The sequence below is a fragment of the Filicampus tigris genome, chromosome 1 (genome assembly GCF_054856515.1).
Source record: "Filicampus tigris isolate MCC_2025a chromosome 1, RoL_Ftig_1.0, whole genome shotgun sequence".
NCBI lineage: Eukaryota > Metazoa > Chordata > Actinopteri > Syngnathiformes > Syngnathidae > Filicampus > Filicampus tigris.
The window spans coordinates 24,796,225-24,821,566 of NC_141217.1; the positions used below are offsets into that span (position 1 = coordinate 24,796,225).

Consider the following 25,342-nt stretch of genomic DNA (forward strand, 5'->3'; position numbering starts at 1 on the left):
CTGGGACTGGGTCACAGCATAGCTTTTCCTTCCACTTGGTGTCATTTGAAAATGGTGCTTCGCTAAAAGTTGTCATGAGCCTGAGCTATGGTAGCCCATAAGTGATGTTACTTAGGGGGCTGCAAAATATCATCCTGTGAGCCACGAATGGCCCATGGGCCACAAGTTTGACACCCTTCTTCTAGACAGTATTTCCTTCAATTGTGTTTTTTTTCCCCTTCTAGTCACCTCTCTCCTACCTCAACACACATGCCAGTCAAACACACACAGCTCAACTCAACCCCTCCCTCCCTTTTAGCCCTTGAGAGAATCACAAGAAGTCAGTGATATGACACAACATCTGTCCGTGTATACATTTATGTATGTGTGTGTGTGTGTGAGGGAGAGAGAGAAAGTGAGAGAGTCCACAAGTCCACTCTGAGGGGTTAATCTCATTCTCTCTTTCTCTCGCTCTACCTCAATTTCTCCCTCCCTCTTATTGCCTTTTGTTGCAGCCCCTCACTTTCTCAACATTCGGACAGGGAGAACTGATGCTGTGCATGCGTGTGCATATGTGCTACACGTATGTGTGTGCGTGCGATAGTTTGGGTGACCTTTCTCACTGCTGTGGATCTCCCCGGACTGAACCGTACCACAATATGGACTGCCGGGACCTTCATGTTGAATGATTGCACCACACACGGGTAAGGCAACTGGACAGTGATTCATGCTGAGTGCGTTTCGGGCGTCGACAATTTTAATGCAACAGGCCATTTAGTGCTCAGTATTTGGCAGAGCTCAATTGACATCTTTGTTTAGTGAAAGGCGTCTGTGTACTCCCTTGGCATCTTTCACCCGTCTTCTGCCCCCCCATTTCGGTCTTGCCTCTCACCCACCAGCTCACCCCACCCCACACCTCCCCACACTCTCTCCCCCTCTTTCCCCGGTCAAAGTTACTCAAGTTACCGGCTTCCTCCTGTTGTTTTGAGCCCTGTGGTTTATCCGTAGTGCTCTGAGGGCGCTCCCACGCTCTCCAAAAGGGAAAGAAAGGAAGGAAAAACAGTAACTATTTGAGAGCCTTAAAAGTAGTGGGAGAATAATGCTTGGTTTCATACCGGGTCGCCAATTGCTCACGTTTAACACTGCACGTCTGGTTTGTCACTTTTTTGTTTGTTGTACACGTTGCTTTTTTCCCCCTTCTCCTTCTAAGAGGTATTAGGGTGGCCGAGGTGGTGAGAAAATTGGAAACAGAGCCACCCACAGTGGAAGTGAGTCAGTTCGATATTTAGTGGTGTGTTTACTTTGGAAATGGCAGAAATTAGACGAGCAACGTGGGGGAGGGGAGAAGGGGTCAAAGGGGTCCTGAAATATGTCACAAGTGAAGAGGAAAACAATGAATTTGCACAAGTATCTCTTAGAAGCCATGCAAAAATGTTTTGTGTTTTTTTTTTTTCTGGAAGTGTTGTTTACAGTTGAGAATTAAAAAGGGGGAAATGTGTGGAAAAATGACGGGAAGCTCAAGGCTGTTTATAAAGGGAGGGAGCGGATTGTGTCCATCTGGGACAATCTCAGCTCAAAGCTTCCCCACCCTGAGCCCAAAAATCTGTCCCCCCTCTCCCTCTCCCTCTCCCTCGCTCTCTCCCTCCGTCGAAACCATCGGTCTCTTCATCAGGTGCAACTGGATACATTTGGACTGCAACCTGCAAACCTTCCTGAACCTCTCATTGCCTGCACCTGTTGTCTGTTAGACAACATGCAACGTAAAGAAGTTTTACCAACTAACGGACTCTGTCTTTAGATAACGTCCACCCCTTTTGCACAGAACTTACTAGGATAATCTAATTGACTTGATGTTGTCACTTTCCATTGGTAAAATTGTGGACTACATTTTACTGCATCATACAGAACCTGTGCCATAGATTTGGTACTTGTACTTGGTACTTTAGTGGGGACTAATCCGATTTAATTCAACTTTTTATAACCACCACTATCCAATTGTAGAAAGTAAATAGTGAACCAATGAATCAATTAATCGACAACTAATTGATAATCAAATTAATCAACTGCTTTGATAAGCTGTTACTGGTAATTGTTAGGAAACCTGGCATCATTTAAATTTGTCCAAATCTTTGAAATTTCAGACACACAACAGTAAATACTCTCAAATTTCCGTAGTCCCCAAAAGTAGACTAATTATCTCTGCATTCAATCAAAATAAAATATTTACAAACATCTCCTTTCACTTTGGAAAGTAATAATCAACATTTTTGCCCATTTTCTAACATGTTACCTGCAGAACCAGGGGCATGCTGGCCATAGGGAATTTCCGGAAAATGTGTTGATTTTCCCGAACAGCCGGTCTCTTTCCGAACCAGTTGAACAGCGTGACAGCTTCCCCCGGCCCCCGATTAACTTTCGTAGTGTGCAATTTCGTCATACGAACCTCCCACCCCCTGTCGTCTACTACGTTTAGGCGCATGACAGCCACCGACGTCCAGCCCCACCACCCCCGTCGCCGATGACATTTCGTGCTTTCATCAGGGTTCGTTCAAGGTCGCGAGCGTTCGCCAAAGTTCTCCAAACATTCTCCATAACATTGAATATGTTGAAAATTTCTTTGCGACAATAAAAACCAAACTGTTGGCAAACGTTTGGCTTTCTCACCTTCTTGCGATACTATTTTGAAGTGAAAAACCTACTGCCTCACAAGGCACATAAAGCTGAGCCAAGCAGTCACTGTAGGAAGTAAATGGAAGTTGTGGGGCCAGTTCAACCATGCAACACTCGCCCATGAAATGAGTTGCATGTGGTGTGATGTGTCCTTTTAATCAAGCTGCATGAACCACGATACGCCTGACCGAGCTCCGGGCGCAAATGCAAACCTCTGCAGTGACGCCAACATGGTAGACACTTAATTTTATGTGAAAAATTTAGTTTTGCCATGTTGGGCTCACTGCCTTACAGGCCAATCATGGCATATTTATCAGTATCAAGCAAAATGCAGAGTAATGTCATTGGGATTGCTGTTTTATGGTTGGTGGGTTTTTAACAAAAATGATCACTAACCGATTGGAACTTGATTGCATGTCTTCTTTTTTTTTTTTTTTTTTTTTTGTCCTTTGGAGTCACAGTGTAAACATCTCCCCCTGCTCCAGAGTGTAAATGGTAGAGACCCATCCCTAATGTCTCCTTCAACAACAAAGGAATGGGCAAACCTTTGTTAACGGTCCAACTTTAGCAGAGATCTGCGCTCTATTGAATGCTACATTAATTTTCACATTGTCCCCTCATCACAATCATCATCCTTGGATAATCATCTTATCATCCATTGGTGGCGAGTCATGTGATTTCTCTATTTGGCTAATTTTTCCTTTATCTAGGCTGCTTGACTACGCTCCCTGTCGTCTTCCTCCCCATGTGTTGGCTCTGTAACCAATGATAAGAGGACAGCGATGGTAGCACTTCCTCTCGTCACAGGAAGCAGGAAGTGTAGATTTCGACTGCGGACTATCTGAGCAAACTGTGCTGGGTCCACTGGGATCGTTATCGCTTGCCCATATGTATGCACACTTAAATACCTACACACACACACGCGCGCGCGCACTGGGATACAGATGGGAACGTGTGTGTTCTGGGGGTGTTTGTGTCACCTGTCTGCATACAAGAATGCCACTATATTACTTACTTTGCTAAGCTGCCGGATGGTAAGCCACCTGGGAACCAGCGAACCCCGTGTCACTTTGACCCCCGGGGTTAGCTAGCAGGTCAGAGGATGATTGGCTAATTATTTCCCTAATCATGGCAAATGTTTGGTTATCTCCTGCTTTGACCACGCAGGTCGGGCTTGGCGCTGTTGAGCTTAAAAAAACACAAACAGCCATTCATCACTTAATGAATTCCAGTAACACCCCAGGGTGGGAGAGAGGGACAGAGGCTGTCAAGATGACGATGTGGGAGAGACAAAGGGCGTCTGGGACTTTCCTTTTGTGCACTTCTTGTTCTGTCCACATTTTGGATACAGGGCAAGTATCAAACACTTTGGTTTGCGCAAAGAAGCAAGGTTATTATAGCCAATGAAAAATAATGAAAGGACAAACCATAAAACTGAAACATTCGCATGAATTAAGTTAAAAAAAGGAGTGCTTTTAAAAAACGGATAACTAACTACGTTTTATGCTATACAACTAAGTAGAAGTAACTAATAATTGTTTCCCCATGGAAAATGTCCTTTGTTTTCCTATATAGTCTGGCCAAAAGATATTTATATTTATGCCCGGTGAAAATGTTTCATCAACGGGGGGTGGGGTTGGGTGGGGTGCGACGTGTGGAGGGGTCTGTGCAGACTCTTTCCATTTTAGTGAGTTCTCGATGTTCTACCATTTTGAGGAGGAATTAAGAATTGCAAACTGAATTCATCTTTTCATACCATAAATTGAGCCATTTTACTGGGCTTCTCTGAGAAGTAAGAAATTAACTGAGAATAGGACTCAACCACTCAAACATTTTTTTTTTGTTCATGAATGCAATTGAATTACTAGAATTTTACACCTTATTCAATCAATACATTTTGAAAACATATTAATTCTAATTCATGACACTAATAAACTACCGGTAGTTGAAATATGGCATTCAAATTAATATTACCTTTGTGGAATATAAATTAAGCAGCAAAATGCGCCCCCACTTTTAGCGATCTCAGGGGGTGGCCATTTTGTCACTTCTGTCGACTGAAGATGACATCGAAGTTGCTCAGGGCTCAGATAACGACCAATCATGGCTCACCTGCGTTCTGAAGTGGAGCCATGATTGGTCGTTATCTGAGCCCTGAGCAACTTCGCTGTCATCTTCAGTCGACAGAAGTGACAAAATGGCTGCCCCCTGAGCTAGCTAAAAATGGGTGGATTTCTCATATTCCCCAAACGCAATATTAATCAGAATGCCGTTTTTAGAGGCCTGCATAGAACATATTATGGAAAAAACTGTTTGGGTTGACTTCTCTCTTTAAGTCAAAGGATTTTGATAATTGCCTAGGCTGCCCTTTTAGTGTAGCTGTTGCATAAACCTACATTGGGTGATGTTCTAACGAATGTGTTAAGCACTGAATATCTCGCTCTGTTAAGTGTATGCAGGGTCAGAAGCTGCTGATTATGCAGTATCTCCGTCATATCTCAGCAGATGCTTGTAATTAGTTCTACTGTTTGCTTTTGATTTCACACTTGACAGTGTATTTGAACATGTCCCGGAGTGCTCTTGTTGTAATTTTTTATTTTTGTAGTCTTGGTAATTACTCACGCTTGTAGGGAAAAACAGAATCAATGTTGATGTGAGTTTTTGATTACATGTTGCTGCTTATTTGCGACAGGTGCTGGCCACCTAAACGCTATTAACTTTTACATGGCGGTGTACATGACGGATGTGTAGCAGTATCCAGGCCATGAGGACAACATAATTTTCCAATAAAAACGTGTGTACTGGATTTAATAGTGGAACAATGCACTTAAAAATGCTATTTCACCATGTACATTCCTGGGAAAAAAAAAAAGACAGATGAAAGTGGCAGCTGAAGTGGCAATGGCGAGAGGTTGGAGCATATTATTTTCTTACCTTCTTTCTATTTTCACATTGACAAACTATAGCAAATGATGTGTATTTTTAGTTTTTTATGTTCCTCACGACCATTTGGCAGTAGACGTATTGAGAATGCATAGTCTCATCACTTACTGTATACAACTGAATGAATTAAAACCTATTACCAAATTACATGTTATCATCATTTTAAAGTGCATGATTTTTCTGGACTTTTATAGACGAGTGAGTGTGGCACACAACTTAATCTCCTTAACTTTATTACTAGTTTTTGTTAATGGTGAGCTGGAAACGATAAAAATAGTATTGCGGATACAAAGAGAAGGAAGACTTACACAAAGGCAAAGCGGCGAGTCAAATAAACTAAGATAAAAGAATAGACGACACCACAAAGGGCTATTGCTGAATCGCAAGAAAATGAAGATATTTGTGGCGATTAGGAATCATTGAAGATGTGAGCGTAAACTATGAGCGGGTCACGGGTCAAGAGGGGTGAGGAGGTCAGAGTGGGCCCAGCAGCTCTACTTAGAACAGGATATCCTGCGAGGAAAACCCATCTGTCTCCCGCTTACTCGCTCTGGTTCTGCCTCTTAATGTCGCACAGAGGGCACGGCAGAGAGGCGAGGTGTAACCTTTCACTGCGAACACCAGAGAAAACACAAGCCGAGAAACGCCGCTTTCATCAATCATCAGTGACAGAAACCGATAGACGTGATGTGCGCCTGGTGTCCCTTTAAGCAGCGGGCCGAGGTGGCCGCGCCACACTTCTATCGTGTCCCGCGCTGCGGCGTCTTGCAGCAAATCACTTTAGCAGCCAAGATAAATTTCCTCGCTGAGACAACAAAGTAACCGTATCTTATCTTGGGCAGGCAGACAGTTTGTGCTCACTCTGTAGCATCCCACTTGTGGTGGAAAAACACAATCAACCGGTTGTGCGTTACGAACAAAAAAGTGTCCATTACATTGCATAAAATACAAGACATAAAGAATGCATTAGTCTCTGAGAATTCAATCATTAGTACAACCTGCTTTTGTTTCTTCAAAACATATCTTAGATTAGTGATTCAACTGAAATTAAATATCAATCAGCCCCTGCATTCATTCAAGCAGCCTAGTGAGCTTGGCTGACGTAGACATTTTCTATACACAAATTCCAGAGGTGAGCATTTGACTCAATTTTGCTGGTCCGTCATTCGTCATCTGTCAGTGGCCTGGATACCTGTCCGTCATTCGTCAGTCCGTCATTTTTCATGACAAACCGAATTATAACCGTCAGTTTGTCAGTTAGTCCGTCAGTCGCCCCCCCCCCCCCCCCCCCCCCCCCCAAAAAAAGACGTCAGCAAAACGGGTTAGTGACAACAACTCTGATGGACGAAAACCCAATTCCGTCATTTCTCAGTCCGTCATTTTTCGTCAATCGTGAGCAAAACGGGCATCCGTCAGTGACGAACTGAAGGACCGCTCCGTCAGTCTGACAGAATGCCCACCTCTGACAAATTCTTTTATATATATGACAAGAGAATCCGAACAATTTGACCCATACACTTCTGTCTACTAGATACTGTAGCAGCATTTTATTACAGTTGTGAAGTTTTATAATGCATGCCACATGTGTTGTCTGCACAATTAAAATAAAAAAAATATATATCACCAAGACATCAGACAGTAAGACAGACTCATGTTATTCCTCTCTGATGGAACTGAGCCAAATGAAGCAAAAATGTCTGTAACTTGGACATAAGAGCGCCTCAGCTGTTCAGAAAAACAGCAACCTCTTTTAAGCAACTAATAAATAAACAGACTGAATAATACACTGTCATAAACTGCAGAGTAGAGTTTGCAAGGTGGTACACATTTCACTGTAAACCGAGGCTTTGTTTCTCTCTTAACTTACCTGTGCATGTTCTATGAACAATACATTTGAATTCATGATTACTGAATTTGCAGCACTTCTGCCAAAATTCTTTCAGATATTTCTATCATGACTCAATTTCATCATTCGCATAGCCCACTTAAGTAGGTGATGGTTGCCGTATGGGAACATTCGCTCGTGTTTTTTTTCCAGCTGATTGTTTACAGCAACGCAGAGAGAGCGATGAGCTGGCGGTGAGAGATGGATAACGAGAGTGGAGAGCTATATTTGGCCTGCATGGGTTTTTCCTACACACACACGCGCACACACACACACACACACACACACACAGACATACACAAGACACACAGACTTTTTAGGTGTGTGCTTTCGAATTCTGAGACTTTCAACTTGTTTTGTGTGTGTGGGGTGTGTGTGTGTGTTTGTGTTATGCAAGCAGTTGATATCCTTGGGATCGTCTTGTGGTTGCTATGGTTTGTGAACAACTTGCCGCAACTCCAAACATCCTGAGGTTGTTGTGGGTCGTTCCCCCATCATAATGAGTTTGTCTGTGCTGTCGCCGGGGTTGACCTCACTTACTCTCAGATTAAAGCCTTCTGTCCAGAAGTGGTTGTTATTCATCCCGGTCAATATCATCTCCCGATATTTCATAACGTCTTGCCTGCTTTTGCTTCTGTGGCATTCACATGTTCTCTGTTCCAGTGTGGCTTGTGTTCGGGTGCCCCCTCCCACACAATCAAGTTCATGTAAATTGTTGCCAGTTGAATGAATAGATGCTTGTCCATGTCTGTGTGTACAGAGGTTAGGGAAGATTTGAAACACTTAATCTACAGTGTAGAACCTGTCTGGAACACGATCTTCTCCGGGATGCTTTTCCTCTTCGGATTTGTTTTCCAAATTCACACTTCTTCTGTTAATAACAACCTAATATTGATTTCAAGTTTTACGAATAACACAAATAAGGATATTAGGGCAGGGAGAAAAATTTGTATCGCGATGTATCATGATACTTTTTATGCCGATACAAAGTATAGATACGTTGATGAAGTGTCAATACTGTGGATACCTTATGTTATGTTTTCCATGTTCTATAACATACTTTTGGAACATTTGATGTACTTAAAGTTGAGCTTTGTGAATGGAGTTTTATTTATCGCACTTCTGTGTATCAGGAACAGTTATTGATTTATGCACTTTTCAATCATGACAGTTGAATAAATGTCAAATGGCACTTAAGTCAAAACTATGGAAACACAGGCCTCAGTTTTTTTCAATATATATCTTTATAATATTTAAGTATCGCAATACGTATCGGATCGCAACCTAAGTATCGGGATCCATATCGGATTGGGATAAAAGTGTATCGTCCGAGCCTTAATGGATGTCTTTGTGTTCGTCTGCTTCTCATGTGCATTCATGTGAAATCCTGCTGTCTGACCGGTGTCTTTTCCAGCAATTTTCTCATCTCATGATCAACAAATGAGGAGTATGATGTGAGAGAGAGAGTTTTCCTGAAAGGAGGCCACGCGTTGAGGGGGGGGATGAAGGAGTTTTTGTTGCATACTGCAGGTGTGACGTTTTCAGAGCAGCAGAGAACTCGCATTGGAGAAAACTGTTGATGGTGCTTCAAGTTGTTCTGACCACACCCTCGTAGTCCCTCATCGTAGCACAAAAGAAACACGGATTTTTCAGAAATCTGATAACCTTGTTATTTGTTATCTTCTCTATTAAAGAAAACGTCTCTGCACTTCCTTCTTCTTGTCATGTTTCCACCTTCCTCCTCTTTGTTTCTTTCATATCAGCTTGCCCATGCAGTCTTTCACCCCCCCCCCCCCCCCTCCTCCCTTCGGTCCTCTACTTTTCTTCTCATGCAACATTCTTTACATTCCTGTTGGCTTCTTAAGGGGAAGGACCCCGCTGGCAGGCCAAGGCCAAACATTATTATAGTGCTCTCAACCGCCCTCTGTTTTTCCCCCCATCTCTTCATTTCTTTCTTCCACCCGCTACCCCTACACTCAACATTACAGATCAATGCTTTGACTGTCTCTGTCTCCTCTTTACAACCTTGTCCTTATCCTTCCTACGCAACAGGCATTAGAATTTAATTTCACAGATAGAGGCAGTTTGTACCAGCAAACTGCGCATAAAAGACTAACTTTGTTTCTTTAAAAAATGGAAATGAGGGTCATCTAGTTACTTCCCCTGCTGCATGAAACTGGATATTAAGATCATTATCCCAGATTGTTGGTACTTGGTTTATTAAAACAAAGAAGCAGTGATGTGTTCTTACAGAGGAGCCACAATGGATTGGGGCTGTTATCTCATCTCATTTGACAAGTGTACATCTTTGTAATTTGCCTGCAGTTGTCTAAAGGCCCACTTCTTTTGTGAAATGGTTTGTTGGAGCTGATGGGAGGCGACTATTTTCGTAAACAGCTGACCACATCCTGCCCCAAACTGGCTAATAGAATGATCGTCACTCTTTATCGCTTAGAATTTCAATCCAATATAAGTGGATGGGCAACAAAAGACGAACTTTGAGGCTTTTCCTTACTCTGTGACACTAGTCAGATTCGCCCAAGTGGACTATTCGCAGTCTGTACAATTAATGTTTAACTCACAGCTCCATATGGAAGTGTTTACCATACTTTTTTTTTTTATGGTCGAAATTTGCCAATAGTATGTGGATCAAACTTTTAAGAAAGTGCCTCATCTGTAAAGGAGATTAATAAAATTGATGTTGTTTGTGGAAAATATGAACTTAGTTGCAGTGTGTACTTGTGTGTATATATCCCTCTCTCCCTGTGGGCGGTTGCTTGCTGCACTAGTTTTCTGTCACCATGTGGTTTTGTTATTTTCAGCTTGAAACCGGATGTGATTCAGACTTCATGGCAGATTGTGTAATTGAATGGACTGAGCGTGTACACATGCACACTTACGTACACTGCTGAGCATGTAGCTCCATGCACCCACGCAGTGAGGTGTTCTGAGAAAGGTATTTTGGGTTCCCCTTCTGCACAGAGACACCTGAAGCGGTGAGAGCGGATGGCAGGCCCCCTAGTGAGGTAGACATACGCACGCCACTTGGTTTCAATATTGCTCGGATACATCACTCGGTGACCTGACCTACGCTTTGGTCGGAAAATAGGATGAAAAGCACGCAAATGGTTTTGTGGAAACAAAGAACAGTTTAAAGTGGGGGAAAACTTTGAGAAGTGTGGGTGAATCTCACAAAAATTGCACTGCCTGACTGAAAAAAAAAAAGTGAATTATGATATGCTTAAGGGCAAAAGAACAAGAGAAGAGATGAAGATACATGGGACACAAAAAAAGAATATATATACTGTATATATATATTTATTTATAGAAGAAGAAAAGTTTTCATGCAGTTGGGACCTGCTGAGAGTTCAGACTTGACTGTCAACATGAACACCTTTTAGTATCAGCTGCAAAGGCCAAGCGACTTCCTATTTTCTTCACCTTAAGATGTAGTGGCCTGCCCTTGGTCCATTCCATGCATGTTCTGCAAATGTGTAGTTAGACTTTAGACACACCGTGTGTGAGCATGTGCGCAAGTCACATTTCCAACCCAGAACCTTTTCACTGGCAGACAGCAATGCTAGCTGCTGGGCTGCACATTAAAAGCTTGTGTTAATTATAAAACTGGAAATGGCCACTCACAAACAGGACTCCATATAGACAAAGATGTGTTGCAACACTTCGCCCTGTTTCTACCAAGCAGTTCAGCTCAATTAAGTTACTGCTTTACATTTGTTTTCACTGGAATCAGTCGGTGTCAACAGAGAATGTCTGCAAAAAGAACCACAATATACCACTTGGGTTAGGATCTATGCAGCCCGTTATTGGTATTCACGCAAATGGGATGTCAAGAACGCAAATGACGCCATTCTCTCAGACAAAGCTAGCCTTCTTTTTACATACGAAGAAGGTAGACCAAAGGATGTCCTCCATTGCTGTCATTGGATTAATGTGTGGCCTTGCTCTTATTATTGAACGTATTCGTCGATTACATAGTGTCATGCCAATAGGATGTTACACTATTTACATATGTAGCTGACGCCCTCCACAACATGTAGTAGAGGTGTAGTTCTTCTCAAACTTTTTGGGCCCAGAGAAGGTCCATAGAAAATGGATGGATGGATGGCTGTTGCAGTGGTTGACTGAAACAAATTACAATTTAGACTTACACTACAAATTACGGGCCATAAGGAAAGGTACAATCCAGTACTACCAGTTCATGTGGAGGCTATGAGTTTTTTTTTTTTTTGTCCAATCAGATTTCAGATTCTCTGTGTTACCATGTCAATCTAATTGACCTTTCCATGAGAGTCAGTCACGTGACTGAGTAGACCAATGATTACTTCCCACATATGCACCTCATTCCTGGAAAACACTGCCTTTGTTCCGGTTCAGACATAAAGGGATGGTTTATCTGTTACACATGAAGATGAAAAAAAAAAAAGGCATTTAACAGTTTTGGTTGTACTGTGTATGATTTGCACCGATAATCTCAACACAGAACACCACACACGTAAATATTTTCTTCCACCGCTGATTTCAAAACAAGTCTTCCGAGGCAGTAATCTTCCATGATCACATATGATGCACTGATTTTTCCTGAGGGTTTCCCAAGATACCAGAGGGGGTCATGTTGTATAATGGCAACGATGACCAAAAAGACTTGCTTTGGGAAATTATTGCCATCTAGGGAACTGACTTTTATCCCAAATAACCACATGACGTTTGTTTTTATTTATGGCCGCTTCCTTGGTCCTCAGTCAGGCCGCTTCTTGATTGGCTACATTCTGTTCCACGTCATAATTCACAGAGTTATGACTCAAGAGTAGCTGGCTTTCCCCACACATATTAATTTTTTCCTTAAGAAATATCGAACGTTTAACATGCGAGATCGTCGGTCCCGATTTATTTTGGACACTGTTATTGGGACAAATTCACTCTTAACACACCTTAGACATTAAAATAATCTTATAGGATAATCTTATAAAACATAAAATATTCTGATGTTAGTCCTCGTTAGTCGGAAGAGGCAAAACCAGGACAAAAACAGACCGATTATGTGTATATGATTTCCGACCAATGACATCAAACACCTGACAATCTGACGTTTTATGCGATTGGCCTAGAAAATAATCCTTATGTTTGTGGTGTGTTAAGAGTGGATTTGTCCCGATAATAGAGATCAAAACAAGTCGGCCGACATTTTGTACATTTTGAATGTGTTCGATATTTACGACCCAAAAGTTTCATGTGTACGGGGTAAATCGACTACTCTCGAGCTGTTTGACTCCGTGAACTGTAACACAAACGGAATGTAGCCAATTAATAAAGCGCCCCGACCGACCAACAAGGAGGCAGCGGTAAAGAAAAAAAAAATATCCCACCCAATGTCGTTTTTGTATAAACAATCGTTCCACAGACGACAGGAAGTGAACTGTGACACAAACAGAATGTGGCCAATCAAAAAAGCGCCCCGACTGACCAACAAGGAGGCAGCGGTAAAGAAAAAAAATAATATCCCATCCTATGTCGTTTTTGTATAAACAATCGTTCCACAGACGACAGGAAGTATTTTCAAAAACATGTGTTTTTTTGTCGACATTGCCATCTTACAACGCTCCCGTCTCAGGTCTTCTTCCAGAACACTCAAAAACCATCGGCGCATACCCGAAAGTGCCTGCTCGTCTTCACGTTGTTAGATCATGTGTGATCACGCCAGAGCTCTGCCTCAGAGGACTGGATTCTAGACCGGTGTTGTAGCAGAATCTTTATGTGTGTGGTAATCTGTGTTGAGATAATCGTAGCAGACCACACACAAAACAACCGAAACTGTTCATTGACTCTTTTTTTACTTTGTGTGGGGTCTGTCACAGACAAAAAACAATATTTGTTTCTGAAAATTCCGTATGTGTGTATTAGGCCTAAGACAAACAAGCATACTCCCACATAACACCCGTTTGATTAGTGTGGTATATAAAATTTGTGCCGTCATTCATTTTTCAACAACTGTGACAAAGAATCCTGCTTCAGATTATCTCTCAGTATTACAAATCATTGCAAAAAGCTGCTTTATTAGGTGACATATAAAGTTTGTTCCAGCATAAATCATGCTGAAAGATTGCAGTCACGGCTTGTGCAATAGCGATGACTGGAAGGAGGTGTCAAGTTTATTGCCTTTCCTAAACTAAGCAACTATGAGAAACGTTGACATTGATTCAAGCTACGTGGAAGACCAAACGACCGTCTGAATTAATCGAGAATTAATAGCAAGAGTTTCTGTATGTCTTTACTAAGGGTAATAATATATTGCATTATGCCTGCTTCAATTCATGGCTAGAGTTTTATGCACTTTCAACAAAACATCTAGATGCAGTGATTGTGCCACTTTGGTTGGTGTTTGTTTCTTTGACTTCCCTAGTACCTCGCACAAATACAAATAGCTTCTGTGGTTCCTCGGCCCATAAACATAGACAGTGAGTCAAAAAAAAAAGCTTCTCTTCTCTTCTCTCTTCTTCATAGAAATATTGCTACTCTTCAGAAACTTGGCAGAAAAATCTGTTTGTTTTGCACGATTACCGCTAGAATTTGCTCCCACTTTGAATTTATGTTTGTCTATCTCCCCGATGGAAGGGTCATGATGACCTCTGACAGGGTATGGTTACGTGTTCTCTACGGAGAGGGTGATTTTTCTAGGGCTTCCAGAATCAGTATTACGCCATTTCAATTATATTAGCAATGGGACTGTTTCTTGAACCACTCAGATTTCAAATTCATCTCACAGGGTCAATTAGCCGTCCCACGTTAATGTTAGCATTTTACTGTCTTCTGTTTGGCTAGTCAGCGCAAACCAAGTTTGGCTAGCAAAACACATCTGTAGTCATCTGCATACATTAACACTTGTATTAATCAGCATCTGTATATGTTAATGTTTCATGTTAATGGATTATTACTGACAAATGTTCATTCTTATCTCCTCCGGATGATGAGCATGCCTGCATGGCACAGTTTCGTGCTGTTACATCGCATTATTGTATTGTATTTATGGTTCCTTTAATTGCCATATGACGGTGGTGGTATCAAGAGGCAGATTAAGTCGGAAACGTCCCACTGAAGGCATGATATCAAAAGCACGGCCCAATTACATTTTGAGATTTGAGAATTAAGTTTGATAAGCACCCCGATTAAAAGTGTTGTTTTCACCAGTTTCAGTTTCCCACAACATGTTTAGAATGTAAATAAATGTAGACTACTGGAGTGTAGTTGGCTGTTTGAAGGGGGTCTCACAGACACACAAAAAAAGCCTTGGGGGAAGGCCCTGATCGCTTTCATCAGGTGTTCTGCTCAGACAAGTGCAAGACTTTTTGGTGTGACTTTGACTGACAGTAGATGGAGCCACAGAGTACGTTCCATTGATCAACTCAAGCGCTCACCTCGACCTCTTATGTTTATGTCATGATGATGATCTAATGATCAATATTAGAAAATGAAGGACGTGGAGATAGCCGCTGATTGGCTGTTGCGTACATCCAATGGGAATGTGCCATATTGAAGAAAACGATGATCCAGGTCCGAGCGAAATCGAGGCTATTTTTGGTGGGGCCCGCCTTGCTCGCTTGCTATTTCTGTCAGTAGGAGAGCGACGGCGGAGGAAGAAGAGGAGGAGGGGGAGGAGGAGGAGGAGGAGGAGGAGGGGGCGGGGGCGGGGGCGGGGGCCGGACTTTCTTTCAGCAACTTCGCCGCGACAACTCTTTTCTTCCTCCTCCTTAGCGCCGCGGTAGAGCCTGCTGACAACAGCACCGCCACCTCCGGTTCACTTTCGCAGCGGCTCTCGGATGTACCGACGTTAGCTGGACGTAGGCTGGATATACCTCAACGAGTTTTGGATCGGCACGGGCCGACTCTCGTCTTCCAAGGTCTGATGTGCATCCAGCTGGAAGTTTGATCGCCTTCCTTTCCTCTTGCTTGGCGTCGTAGATTGGGAGTTGCTAAGTGTTTTAAAAGCAAGGAGGTGCACAGGTGTTTAACCCGCAGCAAGTTTTAGTGAGCCGTGACACGTTGATGTGTCGTTTTTATTGCTTTTTCAATGAATATTAGAGCTTTTATGTTGTAAAACATCACTTGTCACTTAAAACAATTATGTAAAAACACAATAAGTCATACCTAGTTGCTCCGAAAGATGGATAGTTGTTTTGTACTGTAGCATCGGCGTTCAGAAGTACCCTGAAACGTCAACCATCCCCATCAGTGGTTTCTTGTGTGTTTCGTGTAAACGTGAAGCAGCTTTACTTCTTTTGCCCAAGCTATACCTGCACAGACATTGTGTAATTCATTCACTCAAATTTCGGGTTAAATATTAGACTTGCATTGTCTATATCCACCCACCACAACGGTGCATAATGGGGATTTTAACAAGTTACAACACTTCATAAACTTTTACCTGCATTTGCCGGCTGCCTTTTAGCATTGCAAAGACCTCTGTTGAAACATTTTTAACAACAGGAGTTCAGGGTTACTCACTTGCAGCTCAGAATGCAATACACTGACATTTGACATTATTTATCTTCTCGTAGTATTTGCATGTGATTTGCACTTCAACTTGTATTCCGTGTTGTCCCCACAGATGGAATCAGCACCCAAAACGAACACTCTAAAGATATAAAGAAGGGCAGTCCAGCATAGTTCATCCAGCGCAAGGTAGGTTTATGACAGGTTGTGATGTTTCACTTGAACTCAATAATGGGCCACAGCTGTCAACATTGAAACATTCATGTGGAAAAATGCCACCAATCCACAGTAACCCCCTCTGGATGACATCTTGTCCTCTTTACATTTTTTTTTAAACATCTCACACAGAGTATCTGCACGCCTGTGGTGACAGCACTTTTTCCAGCCTGCACAATGATCTAAGCAGTTAGAATGTGAGGGAACAGCAGTAAAAGCACAGAACAGGTGTTGGCCTATTTGGAAAGACGGATTTCAACTTGCCGTGTTTTTCGCGTGTGTGCATTTAGTGAGCTTGTCTGTTATCTGTTGTGAGCACAATAACATGTGTCGATCTTAACTGCAAGGTACAGTCCAAATTTCCCTAGTTGTTTTTATTTTAATTTGTTTTGAATTTTTACATGATACAGTTAATAAACCCAAGATACAGTGGAACCTGTAGTTGAATATCTACTCCGTGACGCTTGTTCACTTTCAATTGTTGTTTTTTTCATAACCAACCCTATGCAATGTTTGATGTAACATTTTATAATTCTTGTCACAAAAGCGTTGCGAAGTTAGTGACTATAGTGTGATAAAACTATCCATCCATTTTCTAACACTTCTTATCCTGTTCAGGAGTAAAATGCAGACTACACCCTGGACAAGTAGTCAGTCAATCATAGGACAACATTTAAACTAGAATAAAGTAAATTGCCTCACCTTTACATAAATTTAACATTAAATTAGATTTTATATTTTAATTAATATATTGCACTGTTCATAGTATATGGAATAGCAACCAGGCCATTTGTGTCGTAGTTTCCTGACCAGTTATTTCATTTTTACTTTTCCTCTTTGCCATTACTGGTGATCCTCGGTGGTGGCATCACCCAGAATGGCATAAAACAAATCCTAATCATATAGATGCTCACCGAGATAGTATTATATGTTTTGCTGGGGTCTAATGATGTTTTGAACTCCAAGTATCGTTTGGCTTTGAAACATACAGTATTCGTTTTAGAAAATGTTGGTTAAACTCCAAATTTACCACTTTTGGGTCGCTCAACTTTGGAGGTTCCCCTGTAGTTTGCATACGTGTAGTTTCTCCCATTGATGTCATTGTATTTCATTCATAAATATGGAAACAGTATGATTCCATCCCTATGAATCACTGTTGAAATACATTAATTGATCAAATTATTATCATCATCATCTTTATATATATTTTTTAAACCAAACCCATTGCCACAGCACAGCTACGAGTGTGTGTTTGTATGTGTTTTTTTAGGGGGGTGGTGGGGCATGCATGCACATTGAACTGCTTCCTAAAAAAAAAAAACGGACCTGTTTTGTCAGCCACCGCTTGTTGCAAACAAAGTTGTTGTTACAGCAAAATAGTTTGCAAATATATCTCAAGTCACTCTCAGGGCCTATTTTCGCACCGAGCGCAAATCTGGCACATGGCAGGGCGCGGCGCAAATGTACAAGGGGCATGACCAGCCGAAGTTTTGGCAATTTTATAGACCGACGTAGCTTGGCGCAGTTGGATAGAGGCTATCCGCGCCATTTGGGCGCCAACACAGCCGACTTCATCCATGTCCAATCAATCAAGCGGCTCCTTTCCATGGCTTTAAATGTGGCGCACCTGACTCGCATAGAAAGTCTAGACATGTGACGAGAGATGGAAGAAATTCCAACTTCAGCAAGAAGGAGACATTCAGGAGGTCAAAGTCCGCCAAATACGTTTTTACCAAACTGCAAGCAGACCTCCACGGGCAAATGATAAATTAGCTGGACGAAGTCGGAACTATTGTGGTTGATTCCTCCCACAGCACACAGAGAATTTCTATCCGTTTGAACTACAAAGGTTATTAGAAACGATAAAACAAATATTCATTCACAAGCATCTGCCTATTACATGGCACGAGTGCTCCAAGTGATCAGGCCGCAACATACAAAATACGAAAAAGCTAGCGAACGCTTGACAGTTCGAGACCCAACCGGCCGTATACATATTTTGTTTTACTACAGCTCAGCAAGCTGAATGGGAAGCCGTCCTTGGTAAAGCAAATAGTGAAAGTTAAGTTGGATGGCCGTTAACGTGGCAAAGTACACATCCCGATTTTGATATTTATTTATTTATTTATTTATTTATTTATTCAATACAGGAAGGCTTTAACCTGATGTGCGTCACAGACAAGTATCAGTAGGAATGTCAAAGCATGCGCTCGCGCGACCGGATGAAATTTTAACCAGCACACACCGAAAGTCGGTAGCATTTGCGAGCATATTGGTCGCAGTGTCGAGCCCTGCTAATATCTTGGTTGAAGGCATTTTGCTGACTCGGGTTTCCTCTGCATGTCTCGGATCAAAATGTTTTGCTCCGCCCCATCGTAAACCAGTTAGCCAGCTGTTTCTTTGTGCGTTCTGCTCCAAGAGGCACATACATGCCTGTGTGATGGCATTGTGTAAGATCACAATGGACGTCTGGCTCAACAGAGGTTGGCTCGTTCTGTGCCAGCCTACGACGGCTGTATGCTAACTCTGCACGACACTGCCTGTGGGTGCGTGTGCACGTGTGCTCCTGTGGAAAAAGTGGGTGAAGTCATGACCATGGCTTACAGCATCTGGTTACATGTGTGCAATCCACGTAGTGCAATTGACACTGGCTCTTTCACCATTGTCTCCCACTTGAATTAATTTTCCTTACACAGCCCATTGTTTGAATAGTTAAAAGTCATGACGTAACTGCAAAAAATGTGACACCCGGACATCACACATCCTTTCATTATGGATGGGCAGTTTAATACTATATGACTTCCTAGATTGGCAATGTGGAAAAAGATATTAAATATTAATTTCGATGGCAAGCAATGTATATGAGAGTGTTTCTCCACATTTTAAGCTTTTTTATTTAATCACATTAACAATGGAGCGTTCATTGCTTAACTGCTGATGTAACGTTAGCCTTGTTTGAACTGCAATCTAATTGAGACTAAATTAACAGTTCCTCAAGCATTGCACTCAGTGATTTTCCTTATTAAAAATATATCGCTGGCGTCAAATTTTGGTGGATTTCATATTAAAAAAAAAAAAAAGGATACTATTGATCAATGATCAGTGTTGAAAATGGCTTGCTCGCTTTCACAATACAATGCTAATTTTTAAACTTGACATTTTTGCGATATATAACATGTATGTTAAAGACCAACGTTTTTTTAAAAAGATACAAATAAACAAGCACTCTGACGTACAATACATTTATGCTGCAATAGTCAGGAAGCAGACTATCATCTTACAGTCTAGCATCAGTAGCCAACTGGTAGTTTTGGCATTTTTTCCATTACGTTTGCTGCAGGACTTGAACTGCATCATCAGGTTCATAAGCTAAAGTCCTGAAAGGTTTTGTTGCCCAAAAACAGAGGAACGCTTCACAGGTTTGCGTGACATTTTCTTGATAATCATGAATCAATTCTACAAAATTAACAGAATTTTTCATTAATTAGACCATTATTACGCCTATTCCTATTATCTATTTTGTTAGCTAAATACACATCCGTATTAACACTAAGACCTGTCAAGGAGCGGGCATGAATCATGACAAAGACAATTGTTATGGTGATAATGATAATTGTTGTCATTGTTATTATGATGATTATGATGCAATTCAGCGTGATACATTTTCCATTTAGTAAGTACCCAGATTTTCAGACTTCTACCTTTTCCATGCCACACTCTTATGCACTTTTTAAAAAAAATCAGTGCAGTGTTTTTTTCTCAATGTTGGTAAGAAACACACATCATGCTTTCTGCTTGACAGTACACCGCACTAGTGTGAGCGTGACTATCAAAGATCAGAAATAAAATGTCCAAGTCACTTAATATATAGTTGATTTCTTTTCCACTTTCAGTATACAGTAAGCATTTCCTTCATATATGGTACTCTATACGAGGGTACGGCATGCACATGCAGTACAATGAGATTTATTTAAGGACCAGTCAGTCCTGTCCCTGTAATGCCCACAAAGAGACTTAAAATTCTTGCTACAATCTTGTAACAAAGGAAAATATGACTTGAATTTGTTCACATAATGTGGGCGAATGCAGACGCCACGTTTCTCTCTCTCCACTTGTGGATGCGTGTGTTTGCTTCAGGGGAAACTTAGGGCACCGATAACAACAGGCACAATTGATGTAGTTGTGGTGGCGCTCATGTTTCTGTTTTTCTGTTTTCTGTCTTGGTTTTCAATTCTGGGTCAGCTGACAAGAGTCTTGTTAATGTCTTCTTGCTCATCTGATAAGAACTACCACTGCAGCAAATTGATTTTTTTTTTTTTTTTTGACAGTTTTGCTCTGTCTCTCAGTTATTTCAGCCATGTGTGTTGATTTTTGCTTTTTGAAGTAATCAAACCTGAGGCAGAATAGTTCCACTTTTGTAGTGATCACAGGGGCTTGTTAACCTTTGCTGATCATTTGGCGCCACAAACTCCCTTGGGCCTTGTGTGCACAAAAAATCATGCAGGACTAGGTCTGCTAATGGCTGTAACAGTAGACGGCTATTTTTGACCCGCCAAACAAACGACTCGATTGTGCTGCCTCAAGGTGCATGAACTCACTTGATATGCCAGGGGGAATGTGTATTATACTCACCAAGGGGCCACCAATTCTTGTGTGCCAGCCTTGCGTTTGAGTGCAGCATTTGGAGCCTGAGCAGAATTGTTACTATTTGTACTGTATATGATGTGAAGTAGAGGTGTCAAAATTAAGCAATTGAATAAACAATTTAATCAGTCATCAAATTAATCTACAACTGTTTTGATACTCATTTTTAAGACACTTTTTAACTCAGGGGTTATCAAGACATTTGCAAACAACTGTTTTTAATTTGGAAAACATCGATCAACATTTTCACTTTTCTGACATGTTACAGTCCAAAGCAGTAACTGAGGCACAATCAATTTATTGGAAAAAAAAAAAAAAAGATCATCAATTTAATCTGGTCCAAAAATAATCATTATTTCAGCCATAGTTGACTGTGGTTAAACTTAAAGTAAACTCAGAGGTGTATGTCGAAGTAGTAACCCTTTGCATTAATCCATACCCAAGAAATGGTTGTCAGTTTCAAAAAGGTTGGTGCGTACATTGCTCGCTCTCATGTGATATTCCTTAAATGTTTTTTTTAATTTAGTTTTGTTTAATCATGAAACAATACCAAGTAATATGGTAATACAATTTCTGTTAAGGCTCACATGGCAGGATAATAGTTACAAGCTTGATACTATTTTAATGATGATGATGATTATTTACTATATTGTTTCTCATCAGTTTTATAATGGTGACAAATTGGCTGTGGGACTAATGTTTTATATTTCCCTTGGCAACATTTTGTTTCAACAAATCAGACCAACCTGCCTCCCCAACATGTTCAATCTTATAGGTTGCACTGTGGTTGGATTCAACAAAAGTTCTGCTTTGCGAATGCGTCACAATGTGTGATCTGACATCTCATCAAAGGCTCCTCGCTGCACTGTGTTAAAATTAGGGATGCTCCGATCGATCGGGCACCGATCACGATCGGCCGATTTTCGTGAGAAATTACGTGATCGGAACATTCGATCAAAGCCTTTTATTGCCGATCAAAACATCCGATCACCCGCAGCTCATGCTTGGCTGCCGCGAGACGAAATGGCAAAAAAGTTGATTTGTTTAATACGCGACGACGTTCCTCCGTCCAAAAGCATTACTCGCGCCGCCCTGCACGCAACTGCGCCCGCCCGCCCGAGCTACATTGACTCCAATTGAAACGCGCCGCCAGAAAGGCTCCCGAACGCAGCCGCGCCTCAAACGCGAGCAGAGGGGACGGACGCAACACAGGACTGCTAAGCATGGGCTGCGGGTGATCGGATGTTTTGATCGGCAATCGAAGGCTTTGATCGAATATTCCGACCACCGCAGTTGGTGTGAACATGGCATTGTCTGCTGTGTGTGTGGAGTTTGCGTCTTGTAATACTGTATATGCCATGAAAAGGTACCTCGCGCGGGGAGCATGGCCAAAAGTTTCAACACAACCAACTTAATCCCACATTTGAAGAACAAGCAATTGGGAGACTACGGTGAGTTTACGAGGCTCACTGCATTGAATAAAGTCAAGGCGGACACAGCGCAGTATAAGTGGCATTATTGCCACAGGGAGATTAAAAGATCAACAGTGACTTTTTTCTCGTTGACAAATGCACAAGATAGTTTGTCTAGGCACAAGACAATAAAGTTCCTGAGTCGTTTCAATTTAGGAACTCGTTGAATAGTTTATTCAAGTGAAGCCTGCATGTGACATTTTTTTCTACTTTGATTATATTCGGAACCATGCAATGTTTAGGTGGCATGTTATTTATTTGACTTTTTGCATAATTAAGTCTTTTGAGACTGCTGATTATTTTGATCTGTTAAAAACTGTCTTACTAAAAGCTGGTAAATTTAGGTTTTTCAGTTATCTTTGTGACTGAGTAATTGTAGTATTGTGCCAGCAATGGTTTTGTATTTCTTCATGCTTTTGAAAATATATATAGATTTTTGTCAAAATGACGGCAATAATATGGCTGTTTTTTTTCCAGATAAAATTGCATAATAGCAGTCACCATAAATAAATGGAAAAATATACAGATATTCCGTGTGATCGGAATCGGTATCGGCCAATCTCACTCACGCATGATCGGTATCGGTGTCATAAAACCTGATCGGAACATCCCTAGTTAAAATGTATTCTAATGTCTTTTAAGAAGCGGACTGTTTTTGATTTGGTGACATTATCTGACTTGAGGCACTACAACAAACATTAATGGATGTTTCTCATCATTGACCTTACTGATTGGCTAGTCTTGTAACAGAATCGCCTTCATATGAGCGTGTATGTGTGTGCTTGTGTGAGACGAATGGTGTCCGGTGTTGTTTGTGGCTTAAGACTGCGTTAAAATATGTGATGTTGTGGAGGAGGGGCGAAACACAATGCATGTTTAGTTCAAGTATGCCTGTGTTTGCATCTGCTTGTTCGTGAGTCAACATGTCATTTTTTTTCATTGTTTGTGTGTATTCCCAGGAATGCCTCATTTAAATGTCCTGGCAACATGTTGCACTGTAATGTATTTTGCAAAAGTGATGACTGGAACATCAGACTCAATACCTGATACGGTGCCGAATAAACATCACTGCTGTCTCATACAATTTCTTACCCCACCGCTTTGCTTTTAAGTGAATATTATTTTGTTCAACTTATACGGGCCTATTTTTACATGTAGCCTGGGTAGAGATTTGTCCTAAAATTATTCACACAAATATATCGGCCATTTACACATTTTGTTAAAATTATTGTGTGTGTACATTTATCATTACTTAACACTTGCAATTATTCAATTCTGCTTGTGAATTTGCACTTGTGGATCAGTGGACACAGCACATTTATTTTTGAGACAAACGTCACACATTTTTCAAGATATTCACACACATTTCACACATTCACGGGTGGAAAGGCCCATCCCTCCTTCGTCCACAGAGGTAGTGTTGCTGAATGGGAACATGTATTCTCCTGTTTTTTGTTTAAAAATTGAAAGATGAAAAACGAGCCTTTAACTTAGCTTTTAACACGTGTTGGGAAACAAAATACGACCGTAATTCATTTCCTCTCAAGCTCGCTTTGCCTTGAAACAGGAAGCCGTTTGTTCTTCTGTTGATCAGTCTTCTTCTTCTACGCTACGTCTAGCAGAACCTCACTAAAATCAAAGCATTGCAATTGTACCAAATATATATTAATGCTTCAAAAAAATAAATCAATTACAAAATTAAAACATTCCCTTCGCACTTACATTCCAACAACGCAAATTTGTTTTTATAAAGGCGGCAGTGCCCAAACCTTTTCGCAACCAATTTCATACGGTGACTTATTTTGAAGGACTGGCATTTTAGAAAAAAATTAAAACAAATGGTTAAAATGATCACTTTTTTAAAAAAGTCACTCCGGCGCCAGATTAGTACCAGGGCTCAATAACCTAACCCTAACCCTATTTATCAGTAATATAAGGAAAATGCGTAGAAATGTGAATATTTAGTTCGCAAGTCGATTTACAGTGTGTGCCTTTATATTTTATGCTTTCTCCCCTATAATTTCATTCTGTGCTCCGAGTAAAAAAAAAGAAAAAAAAAGGCAGATAAAAGACAAACTTGACGCTAACCAAGAGACCCGCAAGATATAGATGTGTTGATAGATATACAGTAAATATAGGAGAATCGTACGATAATGCCTCGAGTGCCTTGAGACATCATTCAACACATAACCACATCACTTCATCAAATCAGAACTAATATGTTGAAAACGTTTATTGTGGCAAATTTCAAACAATGGGGTGGTTACTAACATTTCCTCCGTTTCCAGTATTCATTGCTACATACATTTGCAGTGTACCTAACAAGTTCAAGGCCTCTTCCCATTGTTCTTTTAATGGTTTGTTTTTGTTTCGCAAAAAGTACTTTTTCCGTTGCTGAGAAAATTGCTTACCAGAACCAACTGCTGACTTTCAGAAGTTGTCAGAAGGCTTTACTGAGACGGTTACTGAAAGGACCAGTTTAGAACAATAAAGGCAAACTGCATAATGCAAATCTACCAAAGCAGATTAAGATGTAGGTGAACAAAATGTTTTTTATTACCTTGTCAGACTTGGCCTCATTGTCTAAGCATTTTTTGCAGTGACTAAGACAAATCACTGGATCACTTCTATGATGCCCTCCTACAGAGTGAAAGCTTTTAATAACCATTGTGGTGTGCTCCAGGCCCATGTTTCAGATGGATGTCCGGACCTATATATATACAAAAATAGACACAGTGAGACCATAAAAGTCTGCTCAAAGTACAAGTAATATGGAGGGACACTTAATGACATTGAACAACAGCTTTCCCATCATTGCCATCTCTAAATTGCTAAGAGACCGTAGCTAGTGCCAACAATGACTCAGACAATCATTTAAATTGGGCAGAATATCATTGAAATTCAAAGGCTAATGAATGAATTGTTCACATCTTTTGACCGGCAATAATACCTTCTTGACTGTGAGTATGCATGTATTGTTGATTACCAGCTCAAAACAAGTTGTCATGCAGTGGACTTTTCCATTTAT

At 41.1% G+C, this 25,342-nt stretch overlaps 1 protein-coding gene across 7 annotated transcripts in view; it reads left to right on the plus strand.

Annotated features, from left to right (window-relative positions):
• Nucleotides 1–25,342, plus strand: part of hdac7a (histone deacetylase 7a) — an 83,742-nt gene that overhangs the window by 15,434 nt on the left and 42,966 nt on the right. For 2 of the 7 annotated variants that reach the window (XM_086028767.1, XM_086028807.1), the window contains exons 1-2: nucleotides 15,212–15,390; nucleotides 16,098–16,171. The gene's annotated coding sequence lies outside the window, so the exon portion shown is untranslated. Of the gene's footprint in view, nucleotides 1–494; nucleotides 684–15,210; nucleotides 15,391–16,097; nucleotides 16,172–25,342 lie in introns of those variants that run through there. The other 5 variants (XM_086028791.1, XM_086028784.1, XM_086028776.1 and 2 more) reach the window with 4 other exon arrangements.